Source organism: Ctenopharyngodon idella, chromosome 3 (assembly GCF_019924925.1).
Source record: "Ctenopharyngodon idella isolate HZGC_01 chromosome 3, HZGC01, whole genome shotgun sequence".
NCBI classification, from domain to species: domain Eukaryota; kingdom Metazoa; phylum Chordata; class Actinopteri; order Cypriniformes; family Xenocyprididae; genus Ctenopharyngodon; species Ctenopharyngodon idella.
Genome location: NC_067222.1, coordinates 13,944,636 through 13,965,735, shown reverse-complemented (window position 1 = coordinate 13,965,735; position 21,100 = coordinate 13,944,636). Strand labels below are relative to the sequence as shown.

At 34.8% G+C, this 21,100-nt stretch overlaps 2 long non-coding RNA genes across 4 annotated transcripts; both read left to right on the top strand.

The window, feature by feature from the left end:
- Window positions 1-184: 184 nt before the first annotated feature.
- On the top strand, window positions 185-5,577 carry LOC127510064 (uncharacterized). 2 transcript variants are annotated; one of them, XR_007929438.1, is made up of 6 exons: window positions 191-293; window positions 1,088-1,125; window positions 3,830-3,959; window positions 4,395-4,458; window positions 4,629-4,777; window positions 5,394-5,577. It is a non-coding gene; the product is annotated as an uncharacterized LOC127510064 (long non-coding RNA). The 2 variants fall into 2 exon arrangements; XR_007929439.1 differs by lacking the exon at window positions 1,088-1,125 and having other exon boundaries at window positions 185-293.
- Window positions 5,578-14,600: 9,023 nt separating this feature from the next.
- Window positions 14,601-16,489, top strand: LOC127510065 (uncharacterized). 2 transcript variants are annotated; one of them, XR_007929441.1, is made up of 5 exons: window positions 14,601-14,642; window positions 14,860-14,994; window positions 16,087-16,117; window positions 16,309-16,356; window positions 16,454-16,489. It is a non-coding gene; the product is annotated as an uncharacterized LOC127510065 (long non-coding RNA). The 2 variants fall into 2 exon arrangements; XR_007929440.1 differs by lacking the exon at window positions 16,454-16,489 and having other exon boundaries at window positions 16,309-16,438.
- The last annotated feature ends 4,611 nt before the right edge of the window (window positions 16,490-21,100 follow it).

Genomic DNA, 21,100 nt, shown 5'->3' with positions numbered 1-21,100 from the left:
GTTGGGGACACTTGACTTGACATTTTGATATTCAACAGTGCTTTTGATCTGCCTGCATTGACACTATTCCTTAAGAGCTGCTGTGCAGTCAAACAATGTACCAGTTATCAATGTAAAGCTGCTTTGACACAATCTACATTGTAAAAAGCGCTATATAAATAAAGGTGACTTGACTTGACTTGACTCGTGCAGAGGAGCATTGTGCGCCGGCGCCCTCACAATTGCTGGGGATTATGTGCGACACACACACACACAGTTGCTCCGGTCTCCTCATTTTTTCCCTGTTTCTACAGGTAATACTGGTACAACAACCAAGCAATATGCACACGAGTCATTTGTTAACTATGTGTATGTGTTATTTTGCAAAAAAATATTGTATATAAATGTTCCAGTTTATAAAGATATTAAAAATGCGTATATGATCCGCCATTTTGTGGATGCTGTGATGCTCGCGAAATGCATTTTATGTGATTAATACAGGCTCCAGTTACCAAGTTCTGTTCATTATTTGTTTATTCTTATTATATTTGTTTGGTTATTTAGAGCTCGTGTGTCAAATGACAATGCACTTCTCCAGTTGAGTTTTTTTTAAGAGACATCTCAGTGCCAACGGATGTAACGTTAATGCATATATTATGCATATATAGTTAAAGAAGCAAAGAGAAAAGCTCAAATGTATGTTTGTGAAAAAAAGGGAGAAACATAATTGTGAAATGTGCATTGTTTGACAGAGTAAAAAGAAAATTACATTTGTGCATTAATAAGGGGGAAAAATATGTTTTATTGAAAATGCTTTATTGGTTTTACAATGTGAAAACAATTGAATAAACAATTGCTGGGGATTATGTGCGACACACACACAGTTGCTCCGGTCTCCTCATTTTTTCCCCTGTTTCTACAGGACTTTCTAAACTGCCAACACGGCCTTCCACACGGGGCCTGTAACATTTTATTAAATAAACACATCAGAATCACAGTCTCTCTGTTTGTTAGTATAGAAGTTACACCAGCGTAAAGCGCTGCGCGCGCGCGCTCGCTTCATTCGTGCCCGTTTAAACGTCAGTCACATTCACACTTTCGGTTTCAGAAGCATCAAGGCGTTGGTGAGACACGCGCACAGTTCAGGTAAGAGTTCACTTTAACCGGCTGTACTGATTAACCAACCTTTAAATATCCACCATAATCTAAAAAATAGAATACCGAGAATGTAATATTTAAAAATAAAAAAAAAGTGTTTGTAATAAAAAATAGGCCTATTAAAAATGTGTTGTACGTAAAGCGTTTTTAATTTCGTAATTAAAAACACCTAGCTCGTTACTGGCAATGAAAATGATTTTACTCAGTTATAGGAAATACCTTGTTTTCTAAAAATTTTACTTTAGTCACTAAAAAAAAATGCTGATTTAAAAGAAAAGTGTGTGTGTGTTACTTTTGAACTGTGCCGAGTTCATTTTGCAGTGTTTTCTTTTGTAGACTCTAAAATTATTATATTTGTCTTTTTTTTTTTAATATAAAAGTGTTATAGCGTTTACATTTATCAACCGATTTCAGTGGTTTATAATGTACGTGGTGTACAAAAAGTTCTAGTTACTTAAAATCTCTAGACATATAAAATATTTATTTTAATAAGAAATAGTCAAAGCTCAGGCTTGTCATGTATTTGGCTGCTTTATTCTTGCATAAGAATTGTGAAAACAACCATACTGAGATATAATTTAATTTTCACATTAAATGAAATTGTGAAAAAGGGATTTTCTGTCTTTAACACAATTTTAGCTTTTCTTGAGCTTAGAATTGACCACTGTTGAGAAAATGAAACAATCAAATACAAATCACACAGGCTGCTTTCTGTATATTTATAGCACAAAAATGATACAGATATTTACAGACAGATACTCCAAAAACATACAACAACAACGATAACTGATGGATCCTTTATGGTAATACATATGATATGGTACAACTACAGTGCAATGCAAATAGTAAATATAAGAAAGTGAGAATAGTAAATAGTTTGTTATACACAATAAGAAATAGTTTATGTAGTATATAATAATATAGTCAATAATAAAGTATATAATATTGTCAATAAACAAACAGTAAATAAAATAGTAATAAAGAACATTTATATAATAGTATAAGTACAATAATATAATAATAATATATTGATAATAGCATATATAATAATACTATAAAAATAGCAATATAATATGTAGTATCATTTACAGAATATAGACAATAATATAACATTCATGACTATAATAGATTGATAATCTCATGGTATAATAATAGTATTGGTATAATAATAATAATAATCGCAAATACAATGTAATATCAATTGCAGAATAATATAGACAATAATAAAAACTAGTAAATTAAATAGTGACTAGTACAATAATATAGTATTGGTATAATAATAATAACAACAAAAGGCTATATATTTTCCATCAATCTCTTGGAGATGGTGAGAACAGTGCACTGACAGACTCTCCTCAGCTTTCTTGAGGCTCGTGTAGCTCTGGTTGCAACGGGCTAAAAAGGAAATAAAAATATAAACAAATCACCATTTAATGGCAAACTTTTAAATAATGTAGATAAGTCGGGAAACTTCCCTTCTAGCTACTTCCCACTATCTCCTCAACTCTTTGTCTTTGGGAAACCTTCAATGTGTGAGAAGCTCGCCAACTAACTAACGTTTACAGTAAGATTCACAAAATGTCAGTCACCTAGCCGAAACGAGTACTTGTCATAAAAGTCGGTTTTAATAAAATAGAGATGCATATTTAAACTTTAGGAAATTTAGTTTATAAAATAACATATAAGCTAAAACTATATTAGAAATCATGTAAACTCATGTCTCAACTTTCACAGCTAACTAGCGACATCGCTGACTGACTCCGGTGGCCAACTACTATCAATATAATTATATAATGACCAAATACAACCAGAAACAAATGTTCAGTCTTACCTGTGAAAGGTCATTCCCCGAGAACAATTGTGCAGCGATCTGTACAGCCCCAAGCAGCACACTGTGAGGCATTTTTCTCATTTCCAGTTATGAGCGTTATGGGAACGTTGTCCCGCACAATATGGCGGCGCCGTTGACGTACGGTCCAGAGGCCAACAGGGCGTCTAGTGTTTATTATAATGTCTATGATTGTAACGGTCACTTAGAAGCATTTACAGTAATTTGAGGTAGAATGTGAACCCAGTCTCCTGCTACTGCGTATCTATACTACGAGTTTGCATTTTCATTCAGCGTAGTATTTACACGCCAAAGTCACATTTGGCGTATATATGGTACGCAAAACCCTCCCGTTAAACTTCCATTGATAGAAAATGCGTATGTATTGCACGCAGAAATGTATTATAGTCAACATCATTATCATCGTCCCGCCCCTTCAATCGAACGAAGATTCACGATTTCATCTCGTGCAGGTGCCGAAGCAGCATATGCAGAAATATTGATTTAGAATATATATATATATATTTTTTTTTACAGAAACTTATTGTAGGCTATATAACTTACTCATCATCTCTAGTGGGGACGAATGTTGCTACTACATAATACAGTTTAATTCTAAACAATCCCCGACGGGGAAAGAAAAATGCTTGCAGAAGCTTCATTAATTAAATGTGAATTAGTTATATGTCTGCTTTATTTAATCTGCTCTCTGCTTTTCTTTCTTTTTATTTCTTTTTTTGCTTGTTTAATGTTACACGAATTTTTGTTTCTTTGTTTGTGATTGTATTTGTAATAGTAAAAGTATTAATAATAAATAAATATAAAAAGTGTATTGCCCTGATTTTTAGTCCTTCGCTGTTTCAGGAACCACCCACTCCCGCTTGGAAACCAATCAAATGTTTAAACATTTTTTAGCGCCATCATCAATGTCCCGCCCCCTCATCGTGCGACCTCGTGCATCATCATCAAAGTCGTCAATCATCAGAATACCCAAGTAAGTAATTAGCAAAAACATTATATATATATATATATATATATATATATATATATATAATATTAGCAAAAAAGTATCAGTTCTTGATAACTCAAATTATTGTAAATACAATAATTCAAACTTTATTTTCTTAAGTGAGCATGCACATGTCGGCCTACAGTTGTCAGGCGGTTAATATCAGTTTAAAATCATTTCTCATTAAATGTTTTAGGGATAAAATTTAGTGAGGGTCAACTGTGCGCAACGATTACTTTTTATTGATGCATTATATGTTTTTTTGGTTACGTTATGATGAGATCACACTACTTTATGTCCATGCCAGGCATTACGTGTAGATCACAGATGTGTGGATTAATCAATTCACTGTAAACCTGACTTAACCCAACTTGTTTTTTATTTTGTAATTTTCCCCCTATTTTACATTTGTTCAAGCAGAATGTCCACAGGCTCTTTAGAAGCAGCACTTGTTCTTGGAGATGTGTTTCTTGATCAGATACAGGTAACTTTAGAAATTGTATCTTACATTTTTTTTTTATTTTGACTTCTTTTTCTCTGTCAAATAATTTTAAAGAAAACTACAAATGAATAGTTATATAGGCTAATATATTATTCATGTAAGGTAAGTATAAACTACTTTAAAACCTGTTAAATATACCATTTGCAATTTAGAAAGAAGAAAAAAAGCAAGCCAAGAGGTCTAAGCCACATCCTACGACTGTGAAGTGGAGGCAAAGGGACAGAAATGGGAATGTTATACGGCCGCTTCGGAAAAAAAACCTCAATAAAACAAAAACTGAAAAGAAAGGCTCCTAACCACGGTGAGACAGTTGTAAATTTACAGTTATTGTTTAAATTTACTGTTATTTTCAGTTGTGATTTATATTTCCCACATGAAAAAATACTAGTACTTTATAGTAAATACTATAGTGTTTTTGAACCATACTATTGCAAAATACTTGAATTAATTTGTTGTGGTAATTCTATAGTTGCTGTGGTAATATAACAACTATAGTAATATAAACAAATTACTTTACCCAATACTGTACTAAGTTTTCTACAACTATAGGGTATATTATACTACAATATACATTACAGTTTACTCTTGTAAAAACTAAAGTATACTACAGTATTTATTTTATTAGTTCACTATAGTTAATACTACAGTATACTGTAGCAGCATAGCAGCACAAGCTGTAGCACAAGTGTTGTAAATACTATAATATATACATTATACTATTTAGTGTTTTTGAACCATACTATAGTATAGTATTTATTATAAATTACTATAGTATTTTTTTTCCTGTGGGTTTCTCCATATTCAATAAATGTTTAGATTTATGCAGTCTGTTTTAATCTTTAAGTGCACTTAATTACATGTAGAACCAGATATATAGAACCCCAAAGCATAATGTATTAATTGTATTTTGTTTAAAGGTCCCACCAGTGTGCCCATCCAAGAGGAATTTGTTTATCGAGCAGAAACTGGTAACTGTACACTGTGGTTATATGGAATGGCATCTGGTTAATAGAGTTTAAGTAATATTCTGAAAAAAATATTGTACACAAATATTTTGCCCAATAGTACACAATAAATGTTTCTTGAGCATCAAATCATCATATCAGAATGATTTCTGAAGGATCATGTGACACTGAAGACTGGAGTAATGATGCTGAAAATTCAGCTTTGATCACAAAGTATAAATTACTTTGTAAAATATATTCAAATATAAAACCGCTATTTTAAATTGTAATAATATTTCACAATATTACTCTTTTTACTGTATTTTTAATTAAATAAACGCAGCCTTGGTTAGCAGAAGAAACTTCTTTTAAAAACCTTAAAAGTCTACCTCTCAAAAACGACATACTTATTAAAGAATAATACAGACTAATTTATTTTCATTATCATGAAAAGTATTTCAGGGATGGCCAAGATAAACACCCTAAAAAGTATGTGATTGTGCAGGGTTGTTAATCCACACATCTGTGATCTACAGGTAATGCCTGCATGGACATAAAGTGGTGTGATCTCATCATAACGTAACCAAAAAACATGATGCGCACAGCTGACCCTCACTAAATTTTATCCCTAAAACATTTAATGAGAAATGATTTTAAACTGATATTAACCGCCTGACAACTGTAGGCCGACATGTGCATGCTCACTTAAGAAAATAAAGTTTGAATTATTGTATTTACAATAATTTGAGTTATCAAGAACTGATACTTTTTTTGCTAATATATATGTTTTTGCTAATTACTTACTTGGGTATTCTGATGATTGACGACTTTGATGATGATGATGCACGAGGTCGCACGATGAGGGGGCGGGACATTGATGATGGCGCTAAAAAATGTTTAAACATTTGATTGGTTTCCAAGCGGGAGTGGGTGGTTCCTGAAACAGCGAAGGACTAAAAATCAGGGCAATACACTTTTTATATTTATTTATTATTAATACTTTTACTATTACAAATACAATCACAAACAAAGAAACAAAAATTCGTGTAACATTAAACAAGCAAAAAAAGAAATAAAAAGAAAGAAAAGCAGAGAGCAGATTAAATAAAGCAGACATATAACTAATTCACATTGAATTAATGAAGCTTCTGCAAGCATTTTTCTTTCCCCGTCGGGGATTGTTTAGAATTAAACTGTATTATGTAGTAGCAACATTCGTCCCCACTAGAGATGATGAGTAAGTTATATAGCCTACAATAAGTTTCTGTAAAAAAAAAAAAATATTCTAAATAAGCATTCTAAATCAATATTTCTGCATATGCTGCTTCGGCACCTGCACGAGATGAAATCGTGAATCTTCGTTCGATTGAAGGGGCGGGACGATGATAATGATGTTGACTATAATAAATTTCTGCGTGCAATACATACGCATTTTCTATCAATGGAAGTTTAACGGGAGGGTTTTGCGTACCATATATACGCCAAATGTGACTTTGGCGTGTAAATACTACGCTGAATGAAAATGCAAACTCGTAGTATAGATACGCAGTATCTGCTCTCCGCCTTATCACTTATTTCGACCAGGGATCCGTTTAAGGTATGAAATAATTTTAAATACAGTTTGTCCGTAAAAAATGGGGATGATAAAATGTTAACGAAAAATGTTTAGTTTTTCCACTGGCATCTCAGTTTAACACAAGCAATAAAGGAACGTGTCGAAAATTCCCAGGTGAAAAAAGCACACTTCCATAGAACTGGGCTAAAGGCGCCTTTGATTTTATTTTCCTCTAAACCACTAGATGGCACAAAAACTTGCCGCAGCACTTTCCTAAACATAAAAAAATTCCATAGCGTAGAGTTTAACCGTACGTGATGCTTTGTTAATAACAAAACAACCCACATAAACATCGGCCATCAGAAATTCCTGTTTCACAAAATTTTCATCTTCATGTAGAAACTTGGTCAAACGAATCCTGTGTTTTTTCTGCCGTGCGTAAGGAATTTTTTCTTCTGTTTTAACATAACTTTCAACAGAAGTTTCAGGAGCTTGTGGAGTAGCCATTGTAGCTTTGCAGACCGTTTCCTACAGCTTATTCAGTAGATAGGGCCTGTAGGATTTAACTAGAGAGAATGTGAACACCCGCTGTGTAACCTCTAACCCCTGGAGGGTAAACGTCTATATAGCGTTTGAAGTCATTTTAAATGTTTTACAAGATAAAATATTTCAGAGTTCCTTGTGCTATATTCAATATCCACATACCACCCCAAAAATCTATTTCAGCGCTATTTAAAAACTAGGATTGTATAATAAAATAATGTAAAGATCTCAAGTGAAGATGATGATTTAAACCAATATTTTATTAAATCAAGCAAATGCTACGAATAAAGAGATGCCGAGAATACCTAAAGTTGACTAACATTACAGCATATTCAAGGATACAAAGTGTAAGGAAAGCAGACACACACACACACACACACACACACACACACAAATATTACAATCATACAGCAATACGTTGAAAATGTTGATATTAAAAATTGGTAAACAATTTAAAAAGCAGTGTGTTTCAGGAAAAGTGCAAACAAATCAAAGAAAACACATGTCTCCAAACTACATCCTAATATTCAGTCTAGCTTCAGAGTCAGATGACCACTGATAAAGACTTTGTGATTTTGAGTCCAAGAACCCTAGCACTGTTAAACATGCGGTACAATAACAATGTTCAATAGAAACTAGAATCCAACTGACTTAGACTGAGTTTGTTTCACATATAAAATGTAAATTATCTCCTTAATAACAGTTCACTTGCATTTGCTAGTTATAACTATTGACATTTACAATATGTTAAAACATTTTAGTATTCTGTTGATGAGGACAAAAAACTGTCTATCACACATTTTCATAAAAAGAATAACAAATCATTTCTGGATCAGTTCTAAAGGACAGACACCAAAAAACACTGGTGTCAAAGTATTGGTGTTGACAGAATAATAATAAAAAAAAAAAGGCATGAATCATCCCACTGTTCAATTTAATTTTCAGTTAATCTACTTAACTGTTGTTTAAAGACAAGCACAAAAGAACTGTGTGTCTATGACTGTGCTGTGAAATGCATAGCTCTAAGTGCAATAATTATAAAAGTTTGAAGTGTAATAGCTGTAATGTAACAGAAAAACAGCAAGACTCACTTTTTACGTTGATGCATTATGTGTCTTGTGACCGCTTCATAGACAGACCCGAAAGATGGCCTAAAAGAACATTACACTTTTAGTTTAAACACTCATGTAGTAGGAGTATCATTTGTTTGTGTTTTCATTATGTCCTGCGAGTAGCTGCATGTTTGACCAAACTCAGAGTGCAGTCTTTATCTAAAACTGTACATATATACAAACTAATAAAAATTGTAAACAGTGTCATCTGCTAGTGGAAAATGGCATTTACAAATTACAATCTTTTGCAATAGATCAGAAGAGAGGATTTCTGTATTATGTTTACATTATAGCTAAATGTATCTTATATGTCATACACACATACATTTTGTACGTATAATACCTGTATAATGATTGTTTGAATTTCTTCTTTACAAGGGTATGCAATGCTATAGTTCTCAAATGAGCTTGCATTACAACAGCGTGGCATAGACTCTAACAAAACTGTATACTATAACGTCATGCTGTGATGTTGAAAGAAATGATTCATTAAACAGAATTTGGTTTTGTCAGAAGTTCAGTCATACATCTAAAAAGATACTTAAATGAATGGTCTGTGTTCATCACACATGTGTGATTTGCAAAAAACCTACACTGACAGCAACCAGAGAGGAGTATTCGGCTAAAAACATATACAGACCGACGAATAAAATGCTACCAGTGATCTTGATAGTCTTTATAATGTGACTAAGACTAATGAAGGGGGTAAAAATGCCTATCACAATAAATCAAGAGTGAACTTCTGTATATAACACTTTTCTTACATGATGTCACTGCTTTCTTAGTTACTAGGCCTCTTGAATTTAGATGTAAGAATTTATTGTGCTCACATAATTTGTACAAAGATCATGTTTGAGATCTATAGCTTTAAAAAATGCAAGTTTAAATGTATGGTTTTTAAAACACAAAACAACATATTTAACAGATATACTAGGTTTTAACAGCAAGGACATTTTCTACCACAGAGTCTGATGTGGACATGCCTGGTAGGGATTTGGCCGAATCTTTGGTTTTTAAGGGAAATTAAACAATCTCAGGAGACCGACTGAACCCTGTGGAGTCGCATCTTCTGAAAGACCCTGGCATGTGTGGATTCACTCAGTTGAAAACATGTTGTTTGTAGGGTCACTTTAAATCATTGGGGGTCAAAGGGCATTCTTCCTGTTAGTGTCATCAGTGTGACACACAGATATTTTAAAAAATGTACACATTTTTTTGAGTAGATAACCGGTATTATATATTTTTGTATATTTTCAGTGAAGGGTATATGTTTCCACAGTGACAAATGCTTGTGCCAGTCTAGATCATAGATAGTACAGAATGTCAGATGCAGAGTTCAGGCACAGCAAAATAATATGACGACATATGACCACTTTTTTATTTGAAGTTATATCATGTTATATCATTTATTTTATAAGTAATATCATGCTTTAAAATAAGATGAGTAAAATTAAATATTCACTCAAGATACTTTTTTTTTTCATGGGAGCAACACAGAGGAACATCTGATCTCTCTCTCTCTCTGAAAATGTGTGATTTTCTCAAAGATACGACTTTAAACAAGAGCAATGTTGAGCCCTCGTTCTGAGTTACGTTCGAGTTGTGAGGCTTCAAACACACAAACACCTTCACTTTTGGATTTTTTAAAAAAATCAAATTAAATATTTGCAGTTTATTTTAAAAACATACAGATTTCTTAAAACATTGTGTGTCTCATGGGCAAAAATGTTGCTTGATTTTTTTTGTATTATTGAGATCTAAGATGACTAAGTGCAAGTTTTTGCTTTAAACTATGAAACATGGAATACTTATATATATATATATACACACATTTAAATGATACTTTAGGTTAAATTCAGGCAAAATCATTTCCACCGTAGGGCATCAGATTATTATCCCGATAGAGTAGACTTCTAGGAAGAATATTTGAATTCAATTAAAACTTTAAAGAATGGATTTAAACAACCTTGTAATTTTTTTTTAAAAGATCATATTTAAGAACATATTTGTGCTTTGAAATAAATTTAATACAGAAGCATTCACTCTGGAAAGGAGTTAGCGGTCTTAACATATGCTGTGACAGAAGCTCATCTGTCTGACTCCACCCTCCCATCTCTCATTCACACTAGAGTTTATTCCTAGGAGGATCTGGGAGTGTTTTGTTTATAATACAACTTAAACTATTTACTTTTTATCATCAAGAACTGCTTCTTCAACTCTCTGAAAATGTAAGGCGTTTTCATATTTATAATTATTTATTTATTTAGCTAAAACTAAACTATGTTTAATTTGTTTAAATATTTTTTAGCATCATGTTTGATGTTACACATTTATTTAGAATCATTTCATTTAAAATAGAGATAAGAACCAGCCTGAGATTTTACAGGTTCTCTCTCTGAAAATGCTTGGTGATTTTTCTTAAGGAATTATTGAAAATGTTGCACAATGTGTGAGACCCCAACATTTTATACATACACTGATAAATAAAAATATACTTTAGGTTTTAAGTCAGAGTCTTCTAGGAAGACATCTTTTTAAAAGATGTAATTTATACTTTTAATTGTATGCTTTGAAATAAAAGTTAGCACAGACAAAACAATGTTTCATCACCCCCCTCTGTCTCAGGTTTCACAGCACGGTTGCATGAAGTTACTTGGAGAGAGAGAGATTTTTAGACTTCAACTTTATTCATGTTAAGGACATAAAAAAAAAGTAAGGAGTGTTTTTTTCCCCTGCTCTCTGAAAAAACATGAGTTGTTTTATAAATAAATGTTTAATACTGTTTTAGAAGCATGTTTAATTTTATACAATTTATTTATAAACTTTTAAAAGAAGTGAATGTTATTCAATGAACTTTTTGAAATATACTAAATATACTAAACACCATTTATAGTAATCAACTGTTTGAATTACTGTGATGTTGGAGTTTAGGGATAAGTGATAAAAAATAGTCATGTCAATGGAAGGTCTCCACAAAAACATGGACATGTCCACAAAAACCTCTTATGCTTTGACAAAGTTAAAATGAAAATTCAACTACTTGATGAACATCATTTTGTGTGTTTTATATTTCATAAGCATTTGTAAACCAATTTCATTCGAACATCATTGCACGAGGAAATCTTTTCCTGACTTTATTGTGATGTTTTAAAGTTTTCTGTGAATATTGTAAATACGATTTAAACTTATTACTGTTTTATGGCTCAGTCTTTTAACCACTAGCAAACCCATGCAATAAAATTCGACCCCATTTTAAAGCTTGTGACTCAACCGATTTTTTATTTCATAAAATATACCATGTTTATTCTTTTGTTATTTTGATCCAACTGTTTCTAGACTCGTGTTGCTTATCGTTTGCACAGACAGAGAGATGAGAGCATCATAAAATGACCACAAGCAAGCTGGAATGCGGATGCCATCACATCACACCCTCAAATATGGCGTGTCAGAGTTCAAAAAGCCTTAAAATCATCCGTCTGCCATTTGATCACCCAGAAGATGTCCAGAGGTTCACAGGGCACCATCGCTATTCAAAATATGTGGACAAAGGTCATATCGGGCCCCGGAGGATCACCAACAATGTCAAAGGTCATTGGGGTGATACTACGGTCAACCATGGTAGGGGGATGGGAAAACTTCGTGGGTGGTCCGTGGGGGAGGGGAACGTCGTGGGTGGCCCCAAGGGTCACAGGGGTCAGAAAGGTCAAAGGTCACGATCCATCATTTTGACAGAAGGTGCAGCATATAACTACTCTCGTTTCTAGTACATGTGATACATGAGTACAATTTTGCCATATCAATGCTGCGTCTTCAAATATGACCTGTGCAGGGATTTTGTCTGTGGTACACCCTATCATTTCATTACCCGATAATTAGGCAACAATAACCCGTTTTCAAGTGTCTTTGTGAGATACCACATATATAATTTATTCAAAATATTTTCACACTTTCCATGATGTGGACACGGGCTGATCCATTCTTGGTTGTTGTGGAGATGGTTCATTTTCATCTGATTCTGGCTCAAACATGTAAGGCTGTATCACTGCAAGAGCCATCGCCTCGCAGCAATCGGCAGCACCCGCTACTATTGTAAACAGTTCAATGGACTAAAATGTAACTATGCCTTTATTGTTTCTGTGTTAAACTGACGTGTGTTGTCCGTCCAGAGACTGTAGTGCTCATACACGTGATGAAAATATTAGATATTTTAAATATTCTTCTGTGATTGTTCCTCGTTTATTGTGTCATAGAATTATATTTTTTAAAACACATCAAGGTGCCCTCGACTCTGTTTTTTCCTCTGCTCATATGTTAATATTCATTATTCTGTATACAGTGGTGGTCATAATTATTGGCACCCTTGGTAAATATGATCAAAGATGACTATAAAAATAAATCTGCATTGTTTATCCTTTTGATCTTTAATTCATAAAATTAGCAAAAATCTAACCTTTCACTGAAGGAAAAGAAGTGAAAGTGGGGGGAAAATCACATTATGAAATAAATGTTTTTCTCCAAAACACGTTGGCCACAATTATTGACACCCTTTTATTCAATACTTTTTGCAACCTCCTTTTGCCAAGATAACAGCTCTGAGTCTTCACCTATAATGCCTGATGAGTTTGGGGAACACCTGACAAGAGATCAGAGATCATTCCTTCATACAGAATCTCTCCAGATCCTTCAGATTCCCAGCTCCATGTTGGTGCTTCTTCTCTTCAGTTCACTCCACTCATTTTCTTTAGGGTTCAGGTCAGGGGACTGGGACGGCCATGGCAGAAGCTTCATTTTGTGCTCAGTGACACATTTTTGTGTTGATTCTGATGTTTGTTTTGGATCATTGTCCTGATGGAAGATCCAACCACGGCCCATTATTGGATTTCTAGCAGAAGCGGTCAGGTTTTGATTTTTTTATCTGTTGGTATTTGATAGAATCCATGATGCCATGTATCTGAACAAGATGTCCAGGACCTCCAGCAGAAAAATAGCTCCACAGCATTAAAGATCCAGCGGTATATTTAACCGTGGACATGGGGTACTTTTTATCCATGTGTGCACCAAACCCATCTGGTGGGTTTGCTGCCAAAAAGCTCTTTTTTAGTTTCATCTGACCATAGAAGCCGGTCCTGTTTGAAGTTCCAGTTGTGTCTGACAACTGAATATGCTGGAGGTTGTTTCTGGACGAGCGAGGAGGATTTTTCTTGAAACCCTCCTGAACAACTTGTGGGGACGTAGGTGCTGTTTGATCTTTTTTTTTTAGGCTTTCTGAGACTCAAGACTCAACTAATCTCTGCAATTTTCCATCTGTGATCCTTGGAGAGTCTTTGTCCACTCAAACTCTCCTCACCGCGTATTAGGACGATTTAGACACACGTCCTCTTCCAGGCAGATTTGTAACATCTTTAGTTGATTGGAACTTCTTAATTATTGCCCTGATGGTGGAAATGGGGATTTTCAATGCTTCAGCTATTTTCTTACAGCCACTTTCTATTTTGTGAAGCTCAACAATCTTTTGCTGCACATCAGAACTATATTCTTTGGTTTTACTCATTGTGATGAATGATTACGGGAATTTGGCCTTTGTGTTTCCTCATGTTTATACTCCTGTGGAACAGGAAGTCATGGCCGGACAATTTCATGTTCATGATCACCCTGGTGTGCTAAAAAAAATGTAAATATGAATGGGAATATACTTCAGAGATATTTTACTCATAAAAAATTCTAGGGGTGCCAATAATTGTGGCCAACGTGTTTTGCAGAAAAACATTTATTTCATAATGTGATTTTCCCATCACCTTCAATTCTTTTCCTTCAGTGAAAGGTTAGATTTTTGCTAATTTTATGAATTAAAGATCAAAAGCATAAACAATGTAAATTTATTTTTATAGTCATCTTTGATCATATTTACCAAGGGTGCCAATAATTATGACCACCACTGTAATGTGTGTTGTAGTTCTGTTTTATTGGTTGCAAACACTCAATGGAGACTGTGAACAGAGCTGGTATACAGAGGTGATTGTTACACACACACACACGCACACACACACACACACACACACACACACACACACACTGACTGTGAGCAGAGCTGGTATTCAGAGGTGACTGTCCTCATATTTTAGGTTTACGTCGTAATACCAGTGTAATACCCATGTCATTACACAAATTTGTGTCCATACATCATGAAAACATGCACACACACTGATCTGATTGTCTTGTGTTTGTTCAGGATAAGCGTCTGATCGCAGATCCATCAGATCCACACAAACTGATGTATCCAGTGACGTCTGTATCATCTGACCATCTCGTCACTTCTGACTGTGTGAATCTGAATCATGAGATCATCTGTGATTCTGCTGATGGAGTAAATCAACTCAGTCTCTCTCAACATTCATCAGTTTTCATATTGAAACAGAAATGATGATTGTGAATTTTTATAACTATGTATCATTAGAGCTGCAGTTCAACAAACACACTAAACTCATGCAGCATTACAGTTTTAGTTCAGTTGCTCACAAGCATCGGTCAAAACTGAAGTTCAAAACACACATTCAGTGAGACAGAAGTCCATGTGGACCGAACTGAGAATAATTTTTCATGAGTGTCAGAGAGAGGGAGGACTAACCCTCACAGTACTGTCCATCCATCCATCCATCCATCCATCCATCCCACCTATGTAGGGTCTTGAGGAGGCTGGAGTCTTTCCCAGTGTCTCGGGTCATAGGCAGGAAAACACCCTGGTCAGATGGCTGGTCCATCACAGGGATGACACAAACACACACACACACACACACACACACACACACACACACACACACACACACACACACGCACGCACACACACACACACACACACACACTCCAATACTGCACAAACGGGATTATATTATATTTTATTTTTTTCTTTTCTTTTATTTTTTTATTTATTTTTGTAATTATTGCTTCAGGAATTTTTAATTTTGTTTAGTTTTTTTCTTCAACTTTTTATTTTTCGCCAGTAAATTATACTATATGTAAAGATACAGGGGGAAAAAATGCTGCATTTCTCAGTAAAATGAAAATATATTATTCTTCTGAAATACTGAATGAAAGACTGATTTATGTGAAAAATCAAACTTCAAAGATCAAAGTTGATCATTTTTGTAACTCTCTCTGTTGTTAGTGTTTTAGATCAGTGTGTTATGAATGACGTTTTCTGAATGAGAATTGTTGCCAGTGTTATGGAGGAACGAGTTTATTTTGAGACACAAATGAAGTGTTTTGTTGGTCAGAGTGAGTTTGAGGTGAGATGAACTGATTGGCCAAGATTCATGATGATAACGCAGACTGTATGAAGAGTTTTGAACATGTAGCTTCAGTATTGAACAATGATTGTTAGCAACTGAAAAAACCTGCAATCAGTCAAACTTTCATGAACATATCATTGCTGCTCTAATGCTTCTTTCTTACTTCACAGCATCATTACAGTCATGAGACCGTGTTCAGAGGTGAGAAAGACACTTCAACCCTCGTCATGATGATTGTGATGGACAGATGATGCTTAATGATGACAGAAGATTCACTTCTGTGTGAACTGTCCCTTAAATGAACACATTAAATACATGAATTTCCTTGTAATTATTGCACATGTTCAAGCATCTGAAGCATCAGTCCATGATGATTATTAATGTGTTTTCAGTGAGGAATGAGACCGACAGCAGCGGACCGACACCAACTCCAGAATCCAGTTCAGCTGACTGAATCAAACACACGCTGAATCCTTCATATTGTTTAATCATTTTATAGATGATTTTAATGTGGTGTTTATTTTATTGCTTGTGTAGATCAGCTGTTGTGGCTTTTTGCTCTTTTAATCGTCGTTCTTTTTACCATCATCTCGATCTGTTTCGTGCTGCAGAAAAGGAAACACAGGTGAGTCTCCAGTGTTTGTTTCAGAGAGACTCTAAAGTCGTGAAAGCTAAATTATGATTCTTAGAAAACAAGTCTTAACATGTCTCTGAATCTTAACATGTCCTGAATTAATAGAAAATACTTTGAATATATTAATATTTGACCAGTTTCTTTCTGTTGTCAGATGTTTCTGTCAGTGTGAGGATGATCCAGAAAACAGGTGAGTGAATCAAAGCAAGAGTTTGACTGAATCACATGATCATTTCTGAAACAGACGGATGATGTTTGAATCTGCATCTGCTGAAACTGAATGTGTTTCTCTCAGGGATCCTGAATCTGCTGTCCAAATGATCTGAAGATCCTCATTGACTGACGTTCAGCAGCTTCGTATCCAGAGTTTCATCACATCATCAAACACTGAACGAAGCTGCTGTTCATGTATTTTTTTAAATACAAAGACAAATCGGTTAAACAGTTTCAGGTGGTAATTCCCAGTGTAACGGCATAGGCCAGTAAGAGCTGTGCGTGTAAACCTCACTCCCCTGATCTTCAGAGGTGCTCTAGCGACTGATGCAATGTAAATTTTATACATTATACAGTGGAGATCAAGATTAGAGAACAACCTACAATTTCCTACTAATTTTTAAGGTCACTGCTTAGTCCTACTTGAAGTTTCCTAACAGGAGTAAAGGGGATATTTTTTAAACATATTTCATAAGTTAGATCTATTAAGAAGCTCAATATAAAAAACTCAAATGAAACATTTGAAAACGAACCCTGATCAATATTAGAGAACACTTTCAGATACCCCCTATTATTGGTGCTAATCTGGCCCCTAGTAACTGGCAGCATTCAAGTTAGGACATCTTTTCAATTTTCATTGATTTTGCAAGATAGTGTGCTGCTCTAAGGTGACTGAAACCCTGTGACAGCAGGTTGTCCAGATAAAGGCCAAAGGGATGACCATTTCAGCCATTTGCAGGAGAAGTTGTTCGTTCCAAACCTGTGATTTCTAAAATAGCTGCACATTTACAATGACACTAATTCATTCAAGTCCCCCAAAAAGGCTGGTCGTCCATGTAAGACAACTGAACAAGAAGACAGGATAATGTAGAGACTCTCAAAGGGGAATTGGCTCAACACTGCAGCTGGAAATGCTTGCAAGTTCATTGCTCAACAGGGTTAGGATCTGTCTCGGCATTGAGAAGTTTTACTGAAATCCCACTCTGCAGTGACCAAGACTTTTGTCAGGAGAAAGGACCAAAAAGCTAGACTAACCTTTGCTGAGAAGCATGTTCTGTGGACAGAGGAGAACTGACCCAAAACTCACTTTAGTGATGATGAGAGCAAGATTAATTTATTTGGGCCCAATGAGAAACATTATGTTCAGCATCAAACTGGGGAAAGACTGGACACAAAGTGCGTAAAGAAGTCAGTGAAAGGTGGAAGAGAAAGTGTCATGATTTGGGGAAAGTTTTCTGCAGCAGGAGTTGGACCTACATGGACGGGTGAACGCAAATGGGCATCAGAACGTTCTTCTGCAACATGTGGTTCCTTCCCTGCAAGCATTTCCCAATCAGCCCGCAATTATCATGCAAGACAATGCCCCCGTCACAAGGCAATACAGGTAAAGCAGTTCCTTGAAGCTAAGAACACTGTAATAATGAAATGACCAATGGCCAGTCCTGATCCAAACCTGACTGAAACACGGGCCTCAACATTTCCTACTAATTTTTAATAGCTGTAACCATAAAAAATATATATATTTGTAGTCTTCTTCTGTGCTACAACAGTTACTGTTCTCTAATTTTGATCACTGTGCTTTCCACAAAATAAAGGTTTTTGTTGAAGTGCCTTGGTTATTTTGCAAAACATGCTAGTAGAGCAATGGTATACCCATACCTAACATTAGCGATGAAGATTAACAGTATTTCAGAAAAAATCAAGTGTTTATAAATTGTTCTCTAATTTTGATTTCTACTGTATATTGAAAAAAAAATACATTTTTAAAAAAATGCTTTGGTGGACACACTAAATTACAACCAACAGAGCCAGGGGCATTACATGCTAAAACAGCTTGTCACATGCTACACCTGCCTACCTGTAGGGTTGCTGTTTTCCCGCACAATTGGTCTTTTGTTTACAGACATATATGACTGTCTTTAATTTTAAGTCAAATAAAAATTTACAATTACAATTCTCAACCGCTAGATGGCAACTGTGGCTCTACTGAGACGTGACTACTGGCAACACGAGACTTGAAAGTTAGTAGAGATCACTCAAAGCCACTGGAAGGCAAGGCTGCAACCTTTAGCCAAAAAAGCGTAAAGGCTAATGCTAATGCTCCGCCTCTGGCGGTACACAGGGAAGGAGACCAGAGGATGTTTTTTGAATGGATGTTCAAAAACATCCAATGGATGAGAGGCTTCACTATGCTATAGCTTTTGTGGGGAAATAGCTAATCATTTAATTAATTGACAGCCTGTTCGCTATTCTTCAGCATGTTTTACACTAAACAATACTTTCGTTGGGAACTATATGTAGATTTCAGCTTGATAAAAATGTATTTTTTTAAGAGAAGGCAGACTAGGGAATGTTGTGACTGATGTCACTGCCATCACACGATAGGCTGAGAGGAACCACACGTGATTAAGTTAGCCGTTACGCTTTCTCCAATGGTAAGAGAGACGGACCCTCTCATCTGGATCACTGTTGCTAGATCTCGCGATAAACATTTCCGCCATTTCACAACTGTCGGAGAGCAAGCAACAGCAAATGTTGAAGCAAATGTTTCCTGCTTTTGGTCTTGTAAGTATCTGTTTTTCATTTTGACATGTGTTCATTATTTATGTACAGTGTTATCATGTGTAGGAACCGTGACATTTTAGCGGGTAACAGTGCAGACTCAGAGTAAGTGTGGTTAGATTAACATGCTACATGCACATGTACAGTATGTTTCCTTGTGCCCTAAAACTCTCTATCTAAATACAAGGGGGTAAACATGAAACCTGTGCACCCTATTATTATTTGTTATGAAAGCCTCGTATATCTTTTAATCTTTTGATCATTATGATATGAAAATATGAGTTTTTGATTTGGCAAGGCAAGTTTATTTTGTACAGCACATTTCAACAACAATTTTCAAGGCAATTCAAAGTGCTTTACATGAAACATGGAATTTATGGAACCGAAAATTAATCAGGTTGTTTTATAAACCAAAAAACATTGTTAACTTTTTTTTTTTATTATTTAACTCTTTTGTCAATGTTTTATATTTTTACTATGTTAAGTTGTAAAATGTTTCATATTTAAAAAAAAAAAAAAAAGTTTAATTGTATTGTATTTGTAATTTTTTTTTTTTCTTTCATTTTTTCAAAATCATTTTGTATTATCTTGAGTTATTTTTCTAAATAAAACCTTTTATATTTCATTTGTTTGGATGGATTGTCATTTATGAAAACCTGTTCTATTAAGTGAAAAGAATCCTTTAGCCATTATTTTGTTGTCTATTACATGTATAGATGTAATCATTCATTAGCTGTATATTTGATGACTAGTCTACTCTTGGGTTATGGTTAGACGTCTATTAGATTTTCACTGACAGCCCAAATTCAGCCTTGTTTTAGCCTAGACCCATATTCACTGTCTATTAGACATAAATCAAAGTTCAAGTTCAAGATATTTATTGTCATATGTACCAGGTACAATGAAATTCTTATATTGTTCCTCCTCACAAGAAGACAGGGTAAAAGGGGAACAAACATTAAAACTACAAAACATTCATATAAAAGAAAATGCAAGAATATAAAAACAAGGCAATGCAATGTATAAGAATACACCATAAGAATAATAAAAAAAAATAAATAAATAAACAATGGCAAGTATTTATAAAAAAAAAAAAAAGTATAAGAAGTTCTTCACAGTATAAAGATGCAGCATGTCAACAATACAGTTGCAGCAATATTAAAGTACCAAAAGTCTATGTAAAGTGCAATGCTAAAAAAAGTCCAACCTTAACATTCTAATGCGATATGAAGTATGCATTAAAAGACCAACAAGTAAAGTGCAAAGTGCATTTAAGCAGGGGCTAGTCTATGCTGATGATCCAGGTGGGAGCGACAGTGGGTGACTACTATTTATTAGTCTGATAGCCTGAGGATATAGGCTGTTCAGTAGCCTGGATGTTCTGGCCGCAATGCTCCGGTACCTCTCGCCGGACTTCATGAGGGTAAGGAAATTATGGGTGGGATGAGTGGGGTCGCCAATAATATTACTTGCCCATTTGTAAATCCTTTTATCATAAATATCCTGCAGAGAGGGGAGTTCTGTCCCTGTGATTTTCTGTGCCATTTTTATCACCTCCTATCACCTTTTATCATCTCCTTGGTCTTGCTGACATTCAGTGTGAGATTGTTAGCGTCACACCATGTGACCAGATCTGACACTTCTTTCCGGTAAGCAGTCTCATTATCTTTGATAAGACCAATGACTGTGGTGTCATCTGCGAATTTAATGATGACATTTTTGGGCTGAGTAGCAACGCAGTCGTATGTGAAAAGAGTGTACAGCATGGGGCTGAG